General features: G+C 45.2%; 18 non-coding genes across 18 annotated transcripts; all 18 read left to right on the forward strand.

Annotated features, from left to right (window-relative positions):
- The first annotated feature begins 311 nt into the window (after positions 1-311).
- On the forward strand, positions 312-426 carry LOC147677428 (U5 spliceosomal RNA). Its single transcript, XR_015303369.1, has one exon. It is a non-coding gene; the product is annotated as a U5 spliceosomal RNA (small nuclear RNA).
- An 898-nt stretch (positions 427-1324) lies between these two features.
- LOC147677429 (U5 spliceosomal RNA) lies at positions 1325-1439 on the forward strand. The gene has a single exon (XR_015303370.1). It is a non-coding gene; the product is annotated as a U5 spliceosomal RNA (small nuclear RNA).
- Positions 1440-2337: 898 nt separating this feature from the next.
- On the forward strand, positions 2338-2452 carry LOC147677430 (U5 spliceosomal RNA). The gene has a single exon (XR_015303371.1). It is a non-coding gene; the product is annotated as a U5 spliceosomal RNA (small nuclear RNA).
- Positions 2453-3350: 898 nt separating this feature from the next.
- Positions 3351-3465, forward strand: LOC147677431 (U5 spliceosomal RNA). Its single transcript, XR_015303372.1, has one exon. It is a non-coding gene; the product is annotated as a U5 spliceosomal RNA (small nuclear RNA).
- An 898-nt stretch (positions 3466-4363) lies between these two features.
- LOC147677432 (U5 spliceosomal RNA) lies at positions 4364-4478 on the forward strand. Its single transcript, XR_015303373.1, has one exon. It is a non-coding gene; the product is annotated as a U5 spliceosomal RNA (small nuclear RNA).
- Positions 4479-5376: 898 nt separating this feature from the next.
- On the forward strand, positions 5377-5491 carry LOC147677433 (U5 spliceosomal RNA). The gene has a single exon (XR_015303374.1). It is a non-coding gene; the product is annotated as a U5 spliceosomal RNA (small nuclear RNA).
- An 898-nt stretch (positions 5492-6389) lies between these two features.
- On the forward strand, positions 6390-6504 carry LOC147677434 (U5 spliceosomal RNA). Its single transcript, XR_015303375.1, has one exon. It is a non-coding gene; the product is annotated as a U5 spliceosomal RNA (small nuclear RNA).
- An 898-nt stretch (positions 6505-7402) lies between these two features.
- On the forward strand, positions 7403-7517 carry LOC147677435 (U5 spliceosomal RNA). The gene has a single exon (XR_015302723.1). It is a non-coding gene; the product is annotated as a U5 spliceosomal RNA (small nuclear RNA).
- Positions 7518-8415: 898 nt separating this feature from the next.
- LOC147677436 (U5 spliceosomal RNA) lies at positions 8416-8530 on the forward strand. Its single transcript, XR_015303376.1, has one exon. It is a non-coding gene; the product is annotated as a U5 spliceosomal RNA (small nuclear RNA).
- Positions 8531-9428: 898 nt separating this feature from the next.
- On the forward strand, positions 9429-9543 carry LOC147677437 (U5 spliceosomal RNA). The gene has a single exon (XR_015303377.1). It is a non-coding gene; the product is annotated as a U5 spliceosomal RNA (small nuclear RNA).
- An 898-nt stretch (positions 9544-10441) lies between these two features.
- On the forward strand, positions 10442-10556 carry LOC147677438 (U5 spliceosomal RNA). Its single transcript, XR_015303378.1, has one exon. It is a non-coding gene; the product is annotated as a U5 spliceosomal RNA (small nuclear RNA).
- Positions 10557-11454: 898 nt separating this feature from the next.
- LOC147677439 (U5 spliceosomal RNA) lies at positions 11455-11569 on the forward strand. Its single transcript, XR_015302725.1, has one exon. It is a non-coding gene; the product is annotated as a U5 spliceosomal RNA (small nuclear RNA).
- An 898-nt stretch (positions 11570-12467) lies between these two features.
- On the forward strand, positions 12468-12582 carry LOC147677440 (U5 spliceosomal RNA). Its single transcript, XR_015303379.1, has one exon. It is a non-coding gene; the product is annotated as a U5 spliceosomal RNA (small nuclear RNA).
- An 898-nt stretch (positions 12583-13480) lies between these two features.
- LOC147677441 (U5 spliceosomal RNA) lies at positions 13481-13595 on the forward strand. Its single transcript, XR_015302726.1, has one exon. It is a non-coding gene; the product is annotated as a U5 spliceosomal RNA (small nuclear RNA).
- Positions 13596-14493: 898 nt separating this feature from the next.
- On the forward strand, positions 14494-14608 carry LOC147677442 (U5 spliceosomal RNA). Its single transcript, XR_015303380.1, has one exon. It is a non-coding gene; the product is annotated as a U5 spliceosomal RNA (small nuclear RNA).
- Positions 14609-15506: 898 nt separating this feature from the next.
- On the forward strand, positions 15507-15621 carry LOC147677443 (U5 spliceosomal RNA). The gene has a single exon (XR_015303381.1). It is a non-coding gene; the product is annotated as a U5 spliceosomal RNA (small nuclear RNA).
- Positions 15622-16519: 898 nt separating this feature from the next.
- Positions 16520-16634, forward strand: LOC147677444 (U5 spliceosomal RNA). The gene has a single exon (XR_015303382.1). It is a non-coding gene; the product is annotated as a U5 spliceosomal RNA (small nuclear RNA).
- Positions 16635-17532: 898 nt separating this feature from the next.
- On the forward strand, positions 17533-17647 carry LOC147677445 (U5 spliceosomal RNA). The gene has a single exon (XR_015303383.1). It is a non-coding gene; the product is annotated as a U5 spliceosomal RNA (small nuclear RNA).
- The last annotated feature ends 502 nt before the right edge of the window (positions 17648-18149 follow it).

The raw sequence follows: 18149 nt of genomic DNA on the forward strand, positions 1-18149 counted from the left end.
TCCTACAGTGCCACTTCAGTGAAAGCCTGATTCACGCTTCCCGTTCCCCTTGCCCAGCAGCCCCGACACCTCCTAATGAGCTGAGGTGTGTACAAAAAGAATTTGCATATTCCCAGGCAGACACTTGGAACTGCCCACCTTTTTGCTTTTCTGTGCTTTGAGCAGAGACTCTGAAGTTTGATCCTGTTTCCCTCGCCGGCCTAGTTCTTGCCCTCTTTTTTAGAGGCTGCAAATACCTCTCAGGTCCTCACCCTCGCAATGATAGGGTCTTTGATCTGGTGCCTCTAACCCCCAGAGAGCCATATTCTAACTTACTCTGGTTTCTCTTCAAAACGAAAAAATCTTTCGCCTTTTACTAAAGATTTCCGTGGAGAGGAACATTTACGAGTTTATTCAATTTTTTTAAGCCTTACCACAGGTGAGGCTGTTTATCATTTGTTTAAAAGAAAAGCATTAGAAGTTGGGGAACATTTAGGAGTTGTCTGCTACTGTTATAAGGGAACATGAGCTTGGTGTTTTATTCCTGATCTCTCTGCTTGCTCATTTGCATAGACAGAGTGTAGGAGAGGTGCATCATGGGAAAGAGCTTGGGCAGTGCATGAGATTGCTTTTCCTTGACTATCTTGAAACTGCACGATAGCAGGCAGTGTATTTTCTCTTTTCTCAACATTCCTGCTGCCAGAGGCCAGACGTCACTCTCCTTTTAAAAGGTGGCACCAAGAGTCATGCTGCGCTTTTCATAGGGCTTGCCCGTTATTTGTGCCCGTTAGAGGTGCCCTTAGAGGGTGGCCAATCCTGAGTCAGATTCCTCTCAGGTACACTTGAAGGGGCTCGTTTGTCTTGTTTCATGTGCCTCCAGCCTAGACAGATCTATACTTATATATTCAGCTTTAATGAAAATACGTGTGAAAAAGGGACTTAAAGTGCATGGCTATTTGCATAGAACAGTGGTGGCTCACAGCCTATCGATTGGAGGGATGGTGGGGAAAGCGTAAAATCGTTGGGGACGAAAGTCCTACAGTGCCACTTCAGTGAAAGCCTGATTCACGCTTCCCGTTCCCCTTGCCCAGCAGCCCCGACACCTCCTAATGAGCTGAGGTGTGTACAAAAAGAATTTGCATATTCCCAGGCAGACACTTGGAACTGCCCACCTTTTTGCTTTTCTGTGCTTTGAGCAGAGACTCTGAAGTTTGATCCTGTTTCCCTCGCCGGCCTAGTTCTTGCCCTCTTTTTTAGAGGCTGCAAATACCTCTCAGGTCCTCACCCTCGCAATGATAGGGTCTTTGATCTGGTGCCTCTAACCCCCAGAGAGCCATATTCTAACTTACTCTGGTTTCTCTTCAAAACGAAAAAATCTTTCGCCTTTTACTAAAGATTTCCGTGGAGAGGAACATTTACGAGTTTATTCAATTTTTTTAAGCCTTACCACAGGTGAGGCTGTTTATCATTTGTTTAAAAGAAAAGCATTAGAAGTTGGGGAATATTTAGGAGTTGTCTGCTACTGTTATAAGGGAACATGAGCTTGGTGTTTTATTCCTGATCTCTCTGCTTGCTCATTTGCATAGACAGAGTGTAGGAGAGGTGCATCATGGGAAAGAGCTTGGGCAGTGCATGAGATTGCTTTTCCTTGACTATCTTGAAACTGCACGATAGCAGGCAGTATATTTTCTCTTTTCTCAACATTCCTGCTGCCAGAGGCCAGACGTCACTCTCCTTTTAAAAGGTGGCACCAAGACTCACGCTGCGCTTTTCATAGGGCTTGCACGATATTTGTGCCCGTTAGAGGTGCCCTTAGAAGGTGGCCAATCCTGAGTCAGATTCCTCTCAGGTACACTTGAAGGGGCTCGTTAGTCTTGTTTCAAGTGCCTCCAGCCTAGACAGATCTATACTTATATATTCAGCTTTAATGAAAATACGTGTGAAAAAGGGACTTAAAGTGCATGGCTATTTGCATAGAACAGTGGTGGCTCACAGCCTATCGATTGGAGGGATGGTGGGGAAAGCGTAAAATCGTTGGGGACGAAAGTCCTACAGTGCCACTTCAGTGAAAGCCTGATTCACGCTTCCCGTTCCCCTTGCCCAGCAGCCCCGACACCTCCTAATGAGCTGAGGTGTGTACAAAAAGAATTTGCATATTCCCAGGCAGACACTTGGAACTGCCCACCTTTTTGCTTTTCTGTGCTTTGAGCAGAGACTCTGAAGTTTGATCCTGTTTCCCTCGCCGGCCTAGTTCTTGCCCTCTTTTTTAGAGGCTGCAAATACCTCTCAGGTCCTCACCCTCGCAATGATAGGGTCTTTGATCTGGTGCCTCTAACCCCCAGAGAGCCATATTCTAACTTACTCTGGTTTCTCTTCAAAACGAAAAAATCTTTCGCCTTTTACTAAAGATTTCCGTGGAGAGGAACATTTACGAGTTTATTCAATTTTTTTAAGCCTTACCACAGGTGAGGCTGTTTATCATTTGTTTAAAAGAAAAGCATTAGAAGTTGGGGAACATTTAGGAGTTGTCTGCTACTGTTATAAGGGAACATGAGCTTGGTGTTTTATTCCTGATCTCTCTGCTTGCTCATTTGCATAGACAGAGTGTAGGAGAGGTGCATCATGGGACAGAGCTTGGGCAGTGCATGAGATTGCTTTTCCTTGACTATCTTGAAACTGCACGATAGCAGGCAGTATATTTTCTCTTTTCTCAACATTCCTGCTGCCAGAGGCCAGACGTCACTCTCCTTTTAAAAGGTGGCACCAAGACTCATGCTGCGCTTTTCATAGGGCTTGCACGATATTTGTGCCCGTTAGAGGTGCCCTTAGAAGGTGGCCAATCCTGAGTCAGATTCCTCTCAGGTACACTTGAAGGGGCTCGTTAGTCTTGTTTCAAGTGCCTCCAGCCTAGACAGATCTATACTTATATATTCAGCTTTAATGAAAATACGTGTGAAAAAGGGACTTAAAGTGCATGGCTATTTGCATAGAACAGTGGTGGCTCACAGCCTATCGATTGGAGGGATGGTGGGGAAAGCGTAAAATCGTTGGGGACGAAAGTCCTACAGTGCCACTTCAGTGAAAGCCTGATTCACGCTTCCCGTTCCCCTTGCCCAGCAGCCCCGACACCTCCTAATGAGCTGAGGTGTGTACAAAAAGAATTTGCATATTCCCAGGCAGACACTTGGAACTGCCCACCTTTTTGCTTTTCTGTGCTTTGAGCAGAGACTCTGAAGTTTGATCCTGTTTCCCTCACCGGCCTAGTTCTTGCCCTCTTTTTTAGAGGCTGCAAATACCTCTCAGGTCCTCACCCTCGCAATGATAGGGTCTTTGATCTGGTGCCTCTAACCCCCAGAGAGCCATATTCTAACTTACTCTGGTTTCTCTTCAAAACGAAAAAATCTTTCGCCTTTTACTAAAGATTTCCGTGGAGAGGAACATTTACGAGTTTATTCAATTTTTTTAAGCCTTACCACAGGTGAGGCTGTTTATCATTTGTTTAAAAGAAAAGCATTAGAAGTTGGGGAATATTTAGGAGTTGTCTGCTACTGTTATAAGGGAACATGAGCTTGGTGTTTTATTCCTGATCTCTCTGCTTGCTCATTTGCATAGACAGAGTGTAGGAGAGGTGCATCATGGGAAAGAGCTTGGGCAGTGCATGAGATTGCTTTTCCTTGACTATCTTGAAACTGCACGATAGCAGGCAGTATATTTTCTCTTTTCTCAACATTCCTGCTGCCAGAGGCCAGACGTCACTCTCCTTTTAAAAGGTGGCACCAAGACTCACGCTGCGCTTTTCATAGGGCTTGCACGATATTTGTGCCCGTTAGAGGTGCCCTTAGAAGGTGGCCAATCCTGAGTCAGATTCCTCTCAGGTACACTTGAAGGGGCTCGTTAGTCTTGTTTCAAGTGCCTCCAGCCTAGACAGATCTATACTTATATATTCAGCTTTAATGAAAATACGTGTGAAAAAGGGACTTAAAGTGCATGGCTATTTGCATAGAACAGTGGTGGCTCACAGCCTATCGATTGGAGGGATGGTGGGGAAAGCGTAAAATCGTTGGGGACGAAAGTCCTACAGTGCCACTTCAGTGAAAGCCTGATTCACGCTTCCCGTTCCCCTTGCCCGGCAGCCCCGACACCTCCTAATGAGCTGAGGTGTGTACAAAAAGAATTTGCATATTCCCAGGCAGACACTTGGAACTGCCCACCTTTTTGCTTTTCTGTGCTTTGAGCAGAGACTCTGAAGTTTGATCCTGTTTCCCTCGCCGGCCTAGTTCTTGCCCTCTTTTTTAGAGGCTGCAAATACCTCTCAGGTCCTCACCCTCGCAATGATAGGGTCTTTGATCTGGTGCCTCTAACCCCCAGAGAGCCATATTCTAACTTACTCTGGTTTCTCTTCAAAACGAAAAAATCTTTCGCCTTTTACTAAAGATTTCCGTGGAGAGGAACATTTACGAGTTTATTCAATTTTTTTAAGCCTTACCACAGGTGAGGCTGTTTATCATTTGTTTAAAAGAAAAGCATTAGAAGTTGGGGAACATTTAGGAGTTGTCTGCTACTGTTATAAGGGAACATGAGCTTGGTGTTTTATTCCTGATCTCTCTGCTTGCTCATTTGCATAGACAGAGTGTAGGAGAGGTGCATCATGGGACAGAGCTTGGGCAGTGCATGAGATTGCTTTTCCTTGACTATCTTGAAACTGCACGATAGCAGGCAGTATATTTTCTCTTTTCTCAACATTCCTGCTGCCAGAGGCCAGACGTCACTCTCCTTTTAAAAGGTGGCACCAAGACTCATGCTGCGCTTTTCATAGGGCTTGCACGATATTTGTGCCCGTTAGAGGTGCCCTTAGAAGGTGGCCAATCCTGAGTCAGATTCCTCTCAGGTACACTTGAAGGGGCTCGTTAGTCTTGTTTCAAGTGCCTCCAGCCTAGACAGATCTATACTTATATATTCAGCTTTAATGAAAATACGTGTGAAAAAGGGACTTAAAGTGCATGGCTATTTGCATAGAACAGTGGTGGCTCACAGCCTATCGATTGGAGGGATGGTGGGGAAAGCGTAAAATCGTTGGGGACGAAAGTCCTACAGTGCCACTTCAGTGAAAGCCTGATTCACGCTTCCCGTTCCCCTTGCCCAGCAGCCCCGACACCTCCTAATGAGCTGAGGTGTGTACAAAAAGAATTTGCATATTCCCAGGCAGACACTTGGAACTGCCCACCTTTTTGCTTTTCTGTGCTTTGAGCAGAGACTCTGAAGTTTGATCCTGTTTCCCTCACCGGCCTAGTTCTTGCCCTCTTTTTTAGAGGCTGCAAATACCTCTCAGGTCCTCACCCTCGCAATGATAGGGTCTTTGATCTGGTGCCTCTAACCCCCAGAGAGCCATATTCTAACTTACTCTGGTTTCTCTTCAAAACGAAAAAATCTTTCGCCTTTTACTAAAGATTTCCGTGGAGAGGAACATTTACGAGTTTATTCAATTTTTTTAAGCCTTACCACAGGTGAGGCTGTTTATCATTTGTTTAAAAGAAAAGCATTAGAAGTTGGGGAATATTTAGGAGTTGTCTGCTACTGTTATAAGGGAACATGAGCTTGGTGTTTTATTCCTGATCTCTCTGCTTGCTCATTTGCATAGACAGAGTGTAGGAGAGGTGCATCATGGGAAAGAGCTTGGGCAGTGCATGAGATTGCTTTTCCTTGACTATCTTGAAACTGCACGATAGCAGGCAGTATATTTTCTCTTTTCTCAACATTCCTGCTGCCAGAGGCCAGACGTCACTCTCCTTTTAAAAGGTGGCACCAAGACTCACGCTGCGCTTTTCATAGGGCTTGCACGATATTTGTGCCCGTTAGAGGTGCCCTTAGAAGGTGGCCAATCCTGAGTCAGATTCCTCTCAGGTACACTTGAAGGGGCTCGTTAGTCTTGTTTCAAGTGCCTCCAGCCTAGACAGATCTATACTTATATATTCAGCTTTAATGAAAATACGTGTGAAAAAGGGACTTAAAGTGCATGGCTATTTGCATAGAACAGTGGTGGCTCACAGCCTATCGATTGGAGGGATGGTGGGGAAAGCGTAAAATCGTTGGGGACGAAAGTCCTACAGTGCCACTTCAGTGAAAGCCTGATTCACGCTTCCCGTTCCCCTTGCCCGGCAGCCCCGACACCTCCTAATGAGCTGAGGTGTGTACAAAAAGAATTTGCATATTCCCAGGCAGACACTTGGAACTGCCCACCTTTTTGCTTTTCTGTGCTTTGAGCAGAGACTCTGAAGTTTGATCCTGTTTCCCTCGCCGGCCTAGTTCTTGCCCTCTTTTTTAGAGGCTGCAAATACCTCTCAGGTCCTCACCCTCGCAATGATAGGGTCTTTGATCTGGTGCCTCTAACCCCCAGAGAGCCATATTCTAACTTACTCTGGTTTCTCTTCAAAACGAAAAAATCTTTCGCCTTTTACTAAAGATTTCCGTGGAGAGGAACATTTACGAGTTTATTCAATTTTTTTAAGCCTTACCACAGGTGAGGCTGTTTATCATTTGTTTAAAAGAAAAGCATTAGAAGTTGGGGAACATTTAGGAGTTGTCTGCTACTGTTATAAGGGAACATGAGCTTGGTGTTTTATTCCTGATCTCTCTGCTTGCTCATTTGCATAGACAGAGTGTAGGAGAGGTGCATCATGGGACAGAGCTTGGGCAGTGCATGAGATTGCTTTTCCTTGACTATCTTGAAACTGCACGATAGCAGGCAGTATATTTTCTCTTTTCTCAACATTCCTGCTGCCAGAGGCCAGACGTCACTCTCCTTTTAAAAGGTGGCACCAAGACTCATGCTGCGCTTTTCATAGGGCTTGCACGATATTTGTGCCCGTTAGAGGTGCCCTTAGAAGGTGGCCAATCCTGAGTCAGATTCCTCTCAGGTACACTTGAAGGGGCTCGTTAGTCTTGTTTCAAGTGCCTCCAGCCTAGACAGATCTATACTTATATATTCAGCTTTAATGAAAATACGTGTGAAAAAGGGACTTAAAGTGCATGGCTATTTGCATAGAACAGTGGTGGCTCACAGCCTATCGATTGGAGGGATGGTGGGGAAAGCGTAAAATCGTTGGGGACGAAAGTCCTACAGTGCCACTTCAGTGAAAGCCTGATTCACGCTTCCCGTTCCCCTTGCCCAGCAGCCCCGACACCTCCTAATGAGCTGAGGTGTGTACAAAAAGAATTTGCATATTCCCAGGCAGACACTTGGAACTGCCCACCTTTTTGCTTTTCTGTGCTTTGAGCAGAGACTCTGAAGTTTGATCCTGTTTCCCTCACCGGCCTAGTTCTTGCCCTCTTTTTTAGAGGCTGCAAATACCTCTCAGGTCCTCACCCTCGCAATGATAGGGTCTTTGATCTGGTGCCTCTAACCCCCAGAGAGCCATATTCTAACTTACTCTGGTTTCTCTTCAAAACGAAAAAATCTTTCGCCTTTTACTAAAGATTTCTGTGGAGAGGAACATTTACGAGTTTATTCAATTTTTTTAAGCCTTACCACAGGTGAGGCTGTTTATCATTTGTTTAAAAGAAAAGCATTAGAAGTTGGGGAATATTTAGGAGTTGTCTGCTACTGTTATAAGGGAACATGAGCTTGGTGTTTTATTCCTGATCTCTCTGCTTGCTCATTTGCATAGACAGAGTGTAGGAGAGGTGCATCATGGGAAAGAGCTTGGGCAGTGCATGAGATTGCTTTTCCTTGACTATCTTGAAACTGCACGATAGCAGGCAGTATATTTTCTCTTTTCTCAACATTCCTGCTGCCAGAGGCCAGACGTCACTCTCCTTTTAAAAGGTGGCACCAAGACTCACGCTGCGCTTTTCATAGGGCTTGCACGATATTTGTGCCCGTTAGAGGTGCCCTTAGAAGGTGGCCAATCCTGAGTCAGATTCCTCTCAGGTACACTTGAAGGGGCTCGTTAGTCTTGTTTCAAGTGCCTCCAGCCTAGACAGATCTATACTTATATATTCAGCTTTAATGAAAATACGTGTGAAAAAGGGACTTAAAGTGCATGGCTATTTGCATAGAACAGTGGTGGCTCACAGCCTATCGATTGGAGGGATGGTGGGGAAAGCGTAAAATCGTTGGGGACGAAAGTCCTACAGTGCCACTTCAGTGAAAGCCTGATTCACGCTTCCCGTTCCCCTTGCCCAGCAGCCCCGACACCTCCTAATGAGCTGAGGTGTGTACAAAAAGAATTTGCATATTCCCAGGCAGACACTTGGAACTGCCCACCTTTTTGCTTTTCTGTGCTTTGAGCAGAGACTCTGAAGTTTGATCCTGTTTCCCTCGCCGGCCTAGTTCTTGCCCTCTTTTTTAGAGGCTGCAAATACCTCTCAGGTCCTCACCCTCGCAATGATAGGGTCTTTGATCTGGTGCCTCTAACCCCCAGAGAGCCATATTCTAACTTACTCTGGTTTCTCTTCAAAACGAAAAAATCTTTCGCCTTTTACTAAAGATTTCCGTGGAGAGGAACATTTACGAGTTTATTCAATTTTTTTAAGCCTTACCACAGGTGAGGCTGTTTATCATTTGTTTAAAAGAAAAGCATTAGAAGTTGGGGAACATTTAGGAGTTGTCTGCTACTGTTATAAGGGAACATGAGCTTGGTGTTTTATTCCTGATCTCTCTGCTTGCTCATTTGCATAGACAGAGTGTAGGAGAGGTGCATCATGGGACAGAGCTTGGGCAGTGCATGAGATTGCTTTTCCTTGACTATCTTGAAACTGCACGATAGCAGGCAGTATATTTTCTCTTTTCTCAACATTCCTGCTGCCAGAGGCCAGACGTCACTCTCCTTTTAAAAGGTGGCACCAAGACTCATGCTGCGCTTTTCATAGGGCTTGCACGATATTTGTGCCCGTTAGAGGTGCCCTTAGAAGGTGGCCAATCCTGAGTCAGATTCCTCTCAGGTACACTTGAAGGGGCTCGTTAGTCTTGTTTCAAGTGCCTCCAGCCTAGACAGATCTATACTTATATATTCAGCTTTAATGAAAATACGTGTGAAAAAGGGACTTAAAGTGCATGGCTATTTGCATAGAACAGTGGTGGCTCACAGCCTATCGATTGGAGGGATGGTGGGGAAAGCGTAAAATCGTTGGGGACGAAAGTCCTACAGTGCCACTTCAGTGAAAGCCTGATTCACGCTTCCCGTTCCCCTTGCCCAGCAGCCCCGACACCTCCTAATGAGCTGAGGTGTGTACAAAAAGAATTTGCATATTCCCAGGCAGACACTTGGAACTGCCCACCTTTTTGCTTTTCTGTGCTTTGAGCAGAGACTCTGAAGTTTGATCCTGTTTCCCTCACCGGCCTAGTTCTTGCCCTCTTTTTTAGAGGCTGCAAATACCTCTCAGGTCCTCACCCTCGCAATGATAGGGTCTTTGATCTGGTGCCTCTAACCCCCAGAGAGCCATATTCTAACTTACTCTGGTTTCTCTTCAAAACGAAAAAATCTTTCGCCTTTTACTAAAGATTTCCGTGGAGAGGAACATTTACGAGTTTATTCAATTTTTTTAAGCCTTACCACAGGTGAGGCTGTTTATCATTTGTTTAAAAGAAAAGCATTAGAAGTTGGGGAATATTTAGGAGTTGTCTGCTACTGTTATAAGGGAACATGAGCTTGGTGTTTTATTCCTGATCTCTCTGCTTGCTCATTTGCATAGACAGAGTGTAGGAGAGGTGCATCATGGGAAAGAGCTTGGGCAGTGCATGAGATTGCTTTTCCTTGACTATCTTGAAACTGCACGATAGCAGGCAGTATATTTTCTCTTTTCTCAACATTCCTGCTGCCAGAGGCCAGACGTCACTCTCCTTTTAAAAGGTGGCACCAAGACTCACGCTGCGCTTTTCATAGGGCTTGCACGATATTTGTGCCCGTTAGAGGTGCCCTTAGAAGGTGGCCAATCCTGAGTCAGATTCCTCTCAGGTACACTTGAAGGGGCTCGTTAGTCTTGTTTCAAGTGCCTCCAGCCTAGACAGATCTATACTTATATATTCAGCTTTAATGAAAATACGTGTGAAAAAGGGACTTAAAGTGCATGGCTATTTGCATAGAACAGTGGTGGCTCACAGCCTATCGATTGGAGGGATGGTGGGGAAAGCGTAAAATCGTTGGGGACGAAAGTCCTACAGTGCCACTTCAGTGAAAGCCTGATTCACGCTTCCCGTTCCCCTTGCCCGGCAGCCCCGACACCTCCTAATGAGCTGAGGTGTGTACAAAAAGAATTTGCATATTCCCAGGCAGACACTTGGAACTGCCCACCTTTTTGCTTTTCTGTGCTTTGAGCAGAGACTCTGAAGTTTGATCCTGTTTCCCTCGCCGGCCTAGTTCTTGCCCTCTTTTTTAGAGGCTGCAAATACCTCTCAGGTCCTCACCCTCGCAATGATAGGGTCTTTGATCTGGTGCCTCTAACCCCCAGAGAGCCATATTCTAACTTACTCTGGTTTCTCTTCAAAACGAAAAAATCTTTCGCCTTTTACTAAAGATTTCCGTGGAGAGGAACATTTACGAGTTTATTCAATTTTTTTAAGCCTTACCACAGGTGAGGCTGTTTATCATTTGTTTAAAAGAAAAGCATTAGAAGTTGGGGAACATTTAGGAGTTGTCTGCTACTGTTATAAGGGAACATGAGCTTGGTGTTTTATTCCTGATCTCTCTGCTTGCTCATTTGCATAGACAGAGTGTAGGAGAGGTGCATCATGGGACAGAGCTTGGGCAGTGCATGAGATTGCTTTTCCTTGACTATCTTGAAACTGCACGATAGCAGGCAGTATATTTTCTCTTTTCTCAACATTCCTGCTGCCAGAGGCCAGACGTCACTCTCCTTTTAAAAGGTGGCACCAAGACTCATGCTGCGCTTTTCATAGGGCTTGCACGATATTTGTGCCCGTTAGAGGTGCCCTTAGAAGGTGGCCAATCCTGAGTCAGATTCCTCTCAGGTACACTTGAAGGGGCTCGTTAGTCTTGTTTCAAGTGCCTCCAGCCTAGACAGATCTATACTTATATATTCAGCTTTAATGAAAATACGTGTGAAAAAGGGACTTAAAGTGCATGGCTATTTGCATAGAACAGTGGTGGCTCACAGCCTATCGATTGGAGGGATGGTGGGGAAAGCGTAAAATCGTTGGGGACGAAAGTCCTACAGTGCCACTTCAGTGAAAGCCTGATTCACGCTTCCCGTTCCCCTTGCCCAGCAGCCCCGACACCTCCTAATGAGCTGAGGTGTGTACAAAAAGAATTTGCATATTCCCAGGCAGACACTTGGAACTGCCCACCTTTTTGCTTTTCTGTGCTTTGAGCAGAGACTCTGAAGTTTGATCCTGTTTCCCTCACCGGCCTAGTTCTTGCCCTCTTTTTTAGAGGCTGCAAATACCTCTCAGGTCCTCACCCTCGCAATGATAGGGTCTTTGATCTGGTGCCTCTAACCCCCAGAGAGCCATATTCTAACTTACTCTGGTTTCTCTTCAAAACGAAAAAATCTTTCGCCTTTTACTAAAGATTTCTGTGGAGAGGAACATTTACGAGTTTATTCAATTTTTTTAAGCCTTACCACAGGTGAGGCTGTTTATCATTTGTTTAAAAGAAAAGCATTAGAAGTTGGGGAATATTTAGGAGTTGTCTGCTACTGTTATAAGGGAACATGAGCTTGGTGTTTTATTCCTGATCTCTCTGCTTGCTCATTTGCATAGACAGAGTGTAGGAGAGGTGCATCATGGGAAAGAGCTTGGGCAGTGCATGAGATTGCTTTTCCTTGACTATCTTGAAACTGCACGATAGCAGGCAGTATATTTTCTCTTTTCTCAACATTCCTGCTGCCAGAGGCCAGACGTCACTCTCCTTTTAAAAGGTGGCACCAAGACTCACGCTGCGCTTTTCATAGGGCTTGCACGATATTTGTGCCCGTTAGAGGTGCCCTTAGAAGGTGGCCAATCCTGAGTCAGATTCCTCTCAGGTACACTTGAAGGGGCTCGTTAGTCTTGTTTCAAGTGCCTCCAGCCTAGACAGATCTATACTTATATATTCAGCTTTAATGAAAATACGTGTGAAAAAGGGACTTAAAGTGCATGGCTATTTGCATAGAACAGTGGTGGCTCACAGCCTATCGATTGGAGGGATGGTGGGGAAAGCGTAAAATCGTTGGGGACGAAAGTCCTACAGTGCCACTTCAGTGAAAGCCTGATTCACGCTTCCCGTTCCCCTTGCCCAGCAGCCGCGACACCTCCTAATGAGCTGAGGTGTGTACAAAAAGAATTTGCATATTCCCAGGCAGACACTTGGAACTGCCCACCTTTTTGCTTTTCTGTGCTTTGAGCAGAGACTCTGAAGTTTGATCCTGTTTCCCTCGCCGGCCTAGTTCTTGCCCTCTTTTTTAGAGGCTGCAAATACCTCTCAGGTCCTCACCCTCGCAATGATAGGGTCTTTGATCTGGTGCCTCTAACCCCCAGAGAGCCATATTCTAACTTACTCTGGTTTCTCTTCAAAACGAAAAAATCTTTCGCCTTTTACTAAAGATTTCCGTGGAGAGGAACATTTACGAGTTTATTCAATTTTTTTAAGCCTTACCACAGGTGAGGCTGTTTATCATTTGTTTAAAAGAAAAGCATTAGAAGTTGGGGAACATTTAGGAGTTGTCTGCTACTGTTATAAGGGAACATGAGCTTGGTGTTTTATTCCTGATCTCTCTGCTTGCTCATTTGCATAGACAGAGTGTAGGAGAGGTGCATCATGGGACAGAGCTTGGGCAGTGCATGAGATTGCTTTTCCTTGACTATCTTGAAACTGCACGATAGCAGGCAGTATATTTTCTCTTTTCTCAACATTCCTGCTGCCAGAGGCCAGACGTCACTCTCCTTTTAAAAGGTGGCACCAAGACTCATGCTGCGCTTTTCATAGGGCTTGCACGATATTTGTGCCCGTTAGAGGTGCCCTTAGAAGGTGGCCAATCCTGAGTCAGATTCCTCTCAGGTACACTTGAAGGGGCTCGTTAGTCTTGTTTCAAGTGCCTCCAGCCTAGACAGATCTATACTTATATATTCAGCTTTAATGAAAATACGTGTGAAAAAGGGACTTAAAGTGCATGGCTATTTGCATAGAACAGTGGTGGCTCACAGCCTATCGATTGGAGGGATGGTGGGGAAAGCGTAAAATCGTTGGGGACGAAAGTCCTACAGTGCCACTTCAGTGAAAGCCTGATTCACGCTTCCCGTTCCCCTTGCCCAGCAGCCCCGACACCTCCTAATGAGCTGAGGTGTGTACAAAAAGAATTTGCATATTCCCAGGCAGACACTTGGAACTGCCCACCTTTTTGCTTTTCTGTGCTTTGAGCAGAGACTCTGAAGTTTGATCCTGTTTCCCTCACCGGCCTAGTTCTTGCCCTCTTTTTTAGAGGCTGCAAATACCTCTCAGGTCCTCACCCTCGCAATGATAGGGTCTTTGATCTGGTGCCTCTAACCCCCAGAGAGCCATATTCTAACTTACTCTGGTTTCTCTTCAAAACGAAAAAATCTTTCGCCTTTTACTAAAGATTTCTGTGGAGAGGAACATTTACGAGTTTATTCAATTTTTTTAAGCCTTACCACAGGTGAGGCTGTTTATCATTTGTTTAAAAGAAAAGCATTAGAAGTTGGGGAATATTTAGGAGTTGTCTGCTACTGTTATAAGGGAACATGAGCTTGGTGTTTTATTCCTGATCTCTCTGCTTGCTCATTTGCATAGACAGAGTGTAGGAGAGGTGCATCATGGGAAAGAGCTTGGGCAGTGCATGAGATTGCTTTTCCTTGACTATCTTGAAACTGCACGATAGCAGGCAGTATATTTTCTCTTTTCTCAACATTCCTGCTGCCAGAGGCCAGACGTCACTCTCCTTTTAAAAGGTGGCACCAAGACTCACGCTGCGCTTTTCATAGGGCTTGCACGATATTTGTGCCCGTTAGAGGTGCCCTTAGAAGGTGGCCAATCCTGAGTCAGATTCCTCTCAGGTACACTTGAAGGGGCTCGTTAGTCTTGTTTCAAGTGCCTCCAGCCTAGACAGATCTATACTTATATATTCAGCTTTAATGAAAATACGTGTGAAAAAGGGACTTAAAGTGCATGGCTATTTGCATAGAACAGTGGTGGCTCACAGCCTATCGATTGGAGGGATGGTGGGGAAAGCGTAAAATCGTTGGGGACGAAAGTCCTACAGTGCCACTTCAGTGAAAGCCTGATTCACGCTTCCCGTTCCCCTTGCCCAGCAGCCGCGACACCTCCTAATGAGCTGAGGTGTGTACAAAAAGAATTTGCATATTCCCAGGCAGACACTTGGAACTGCCCACCTTTTTGCTTTTCTGTGCTTTGAGCAGAGACTCTGAAGTTTGATCCTGTTTCCCTCGCCGGCCTAGTTCTTGCCCTCTTTTTTAGAGGCTGCAAATACCTCTCAGGTCCTCACCCTCGCAATGATAGGGTCTTTGATCTGGTGCCTCTAACCCCCAGAGAGCCATATTCTAACTTACTCTGGTTTCTCTTCAAAACGAAAAAATCTTTCGCCTTTTACTAAAGATTTCCGTGGAGAGGAACATTTACGAGTTTATTCAATTTTTTTAAGCCTTACCACAGGTGAGGCTGTTTATCATTTGTTTAAAAGAAAAGCATTAGAAGTTGGGGAACATTTAGGAGTTGTCTGCTACTGTTATAAGGGAACATGAGCTTGGTGTTTTATTCCTGATCTCTCTGCTTGCTCATTTGCATAGACAGAGTGTAGGAGAGGTGCATCATGGGACAGAGCTTGGGCAGTGCATGAGATTGCTTTTCCTTGACTATCTTGAAACTGCACGATAGCAGGCAGTATATTTTCTCTTTTCTCAACATTCCTGCTGCCAGAGGCCAGACGTCACTCTCCTTTTAAAAGGTGGCACCAAGACTCATGCTGCGCTTTTCATAGGGCTTGCACGATATTTGTGCCCGTTAGAGGTGCCCTTAGAAGGTGGCCAATCCTGAGTCAGATTCCTCTCAGGTACACTTGAAGGGGCTCGTTAGTCTTGTTTCAAGTGCCTCCAGCCTAGACAGATCTATACTTATATATTCAGCTTTAATGAAAATACGTGTGAAAAAGGGACTTAAAGTGCATGGCTATTTGCATAGAACAGTGGTGGCTCACAGCCTATCGATTGGAGGGATGGTGGGGAAAGCGTAAAATCGTTGGGGACGAAAGTCCTACAGTGCCACTTCAGTGAAAGCCTGATTCACGCTTCCCGTTCCCCTTGCCCAGCAGCCCCGACACCTCCTAATGAGCTGAGGTGTGTACAAAAAGAATTTGCATATTCCCAGGCAGACACTTGGAACTGCCCACCTTTTTGCTTTTCTGTGCTTTGAGCAGAGACTCTGAAGTTTGATCCTGTTTCCCTCGCCGGCCTAGTTCTTGCCCTCTTTTTTAGAGGCTGCAAATACCTCTCAGGTCCTCACCCTCGCAATGATAGGGTCTTTGATCTGGTGCCTCTAACCCCCAGAGAGCCATATTCTAACTTACTCTGGTTTCTCTTCAAAACGAAAAAATCTTTCGCCTTTTACTAAAGATTTCCGTGGAGAGGAACATTTACGAGTTTATTCAATTTTTTTAAGCCTTACCACAGGTGAGGCTGTTTATCATTTGTTTAAAAGAAAAGCATTAGAAGTTGGGGAACATTTAGGAGTTGTCTGCTACTGTTATAAGGGAACATGAGCTTGGTGTTTTATTCCTGATCTCTCTGCTTGCTCATTTGCATAGACAGAGTGTAGGAGAGGTGCATCATGGGACAGAGCTTGGGCAGTGCATGAGATTGCTTTTCCTTGACTATCTTGAAACTGCACGATAGCAGGCAGTATATTTTCTCTTTTCTCAACATTCCTGCTGCCAGAGGCCAGACGTCACTCTCCTTTTAAAAGGTGGCACCAAGACTCATGCTGCGCTTTTCATAGGGCTTGCACGATATTTGTGCCCGTTAGAGGTGCCCTTAGAAGGTGGCCAATCCTGAGTCAGATTCCTCTCAGGTACACTTGAAGGGGCTCGTTAGTCTTGTTTCAAGTGCCTCCAGCCTAGACAGATCTATACTTATATATTCAGCTTTAATGAAAATACGTGTGAAAAAGGGACTTAAAGTGCATGGCTATTTGCATAGAACAGTGGTGGCTCACAGCCTATCGATTGGAGGGATGGTGGGGAAAGCGTAAAATCGTTGGGGACGAAAGTCCTACAGTGCCACTTCAGTGAAAGCCTGATTCACGCTTCCCGTTCCCCTTGCCCAGCAGCCCCGACACCTCCTAATGAGCTGAGGTGTGTACAAAAAGAATTTGCATATTCCCAGGCAGACACTTGGAACTGCCCACCTTTTTGCTTTTCTGTGCTTTGAGCAGAGACTCTGAAGTTTGATCCTGTTTCCCTCGCCGGCCTAGTTCTTGCCCTCTTTTTTAGAGGCTGCAAATACCTCTCAGGTCCTCACCCTCGCAATGATAGGGTCTTTGATCTGGTGCCTCTAACCCCCAGAGAGCCATATTCTAACTTACTCTGGTTTCTCTTCAAAACGAAAAAATCTTTCGCCTTTTACTAAAGATTTCCGTGGAGAGGAACATTTACGAGTTTATTCAATTTTTTTAAGCCTTACCACAGGTGAGGCTGTTTATCATTTGTTTAAAAGAAAAGCATTAGAAGTTGGGGAACATTTAGGAGTTGTCTGCTACTGTTATAAGGGAACATGAGCTTGGTGTTTTATTCCTGATCTCTCTGCTTGCTCATTTGCATAGACAGAGTGTAGGAGAGGTGCATCATGGGACAGAGCTTGGGCAGTGCATGAGATTGCTTTTCCTTGACTATCTTGAAACTGCACGATAGCAGGCAGTATATTTTCTCTTTTCTCAACATTCCTGCTGCCAGAGGCCAGACGTCACTCTCCTTTTAAAAGGTGGCACCAAGACTCATGCTGCGCTTTTCATAGGGCTTGCACGATATTTGTGCCCGTTAGAGGTGCCCTTAGAAGGTGGCCAATCCTGAGTCAGATTCCTCTCAGGTACACTTGAAGGGGCTCGTTAGTCTTGTTTCAAGTGCCTCCAGCCTAGACAGATCTATACTTATATATTCAGCTTTAATGAAAATACGTGTGAAAAAGGGACTTAAAGTGCATGGCTATTTGCATAGAACAGTGGTGGCTCACAGCCTATCGATTGGAGGGATGGTGGGGAAAGCGTAAAATCGTTGGGGACGAAAGTCCTACAGTGCCACTTCAGTGAAAGCCTGATTCACGCTTCCCGTTCCCCTTGCCCAGCAGCCCCGACACCTCCTAATGAGCTGAGGTGTGTACAAAAAGAATTTGCATATTCCCAGGCAGACACTTGGAACTGCCCACCTTTTTGCTTTTCTGTGCTTTGAGCAGAGACTCTGAAGTTTGATCCTGTTTCCCTCACCGGCCTAGTTCTTGCCCTCTTTTTTAGAGGCTGCAAATACCTCTCAGGTCCTCACCCTCGCAATGATAGGGTCTTTGATCTGGTGCCTCTAACCCCCAGAGAGCCATATTCTAACTTACTCTGGTTTCTCTTCAAAACGAAAAAATCTTTCGCCTTTTACTAAAGATTTCCGTGGAGAGGAACATTTACGAGTTTATTCAATTTTTTTAAGCCTTACCACAGGTGAGGCTGTTTATCATTTGTTTAAAAGAAAAGCATTAGAAGTTGGGGAACATTTAGGAGTTGTCTGCTACTGTTATAAGGGAACATGAGCTTGGTGTTTTATTCCTGATCTCTCTGCTTGCTCATTTGCATAGACAGAGTGTAGGAGAGGTGCATCATGGGACAGAGCTTGGGCAGTGCATGAGATTGCTTTTCCTTGACTATCTTGAAACTGCACGATAGCAGGCAGTATATTTTCTCTTTTCTCAACATTCCTGCTGCCAGAGGCCAGACGTCACTCTCCTTTTAAAAGGTGGCACCAAGACTCATGCTGCGCTTTTCATAGGGCTTGCACGATATTTGTGCCCGTTAGAGGTGCCCTTAGAAGGTGGCCAATCCTGAGTCAGATTCCTCTCAGGTACACTTGAAGGGGCTCGTTAGTCTTGTTTCAAGTGCCTCCAGCCTAGACAGATCTATACTTATATATTCAGCTTTAATGAAAATACGTGTGAAAAAGGGACTTAAAGTGCA

The sequence above is a fragment of the Lissotriton vulgaris genome, chromosome 12 (assembly GCF_964263255.1).
Source record: "Lissotriton vulgaris chromosome 12, aLisVul1.2, whole genome shotgun sequence".
NCBI lineage: Eukaryota > Metazoa > Chordata > Amphibia > Caudata > Salamandridae > Lissotriton > Lissotriton vulgaris.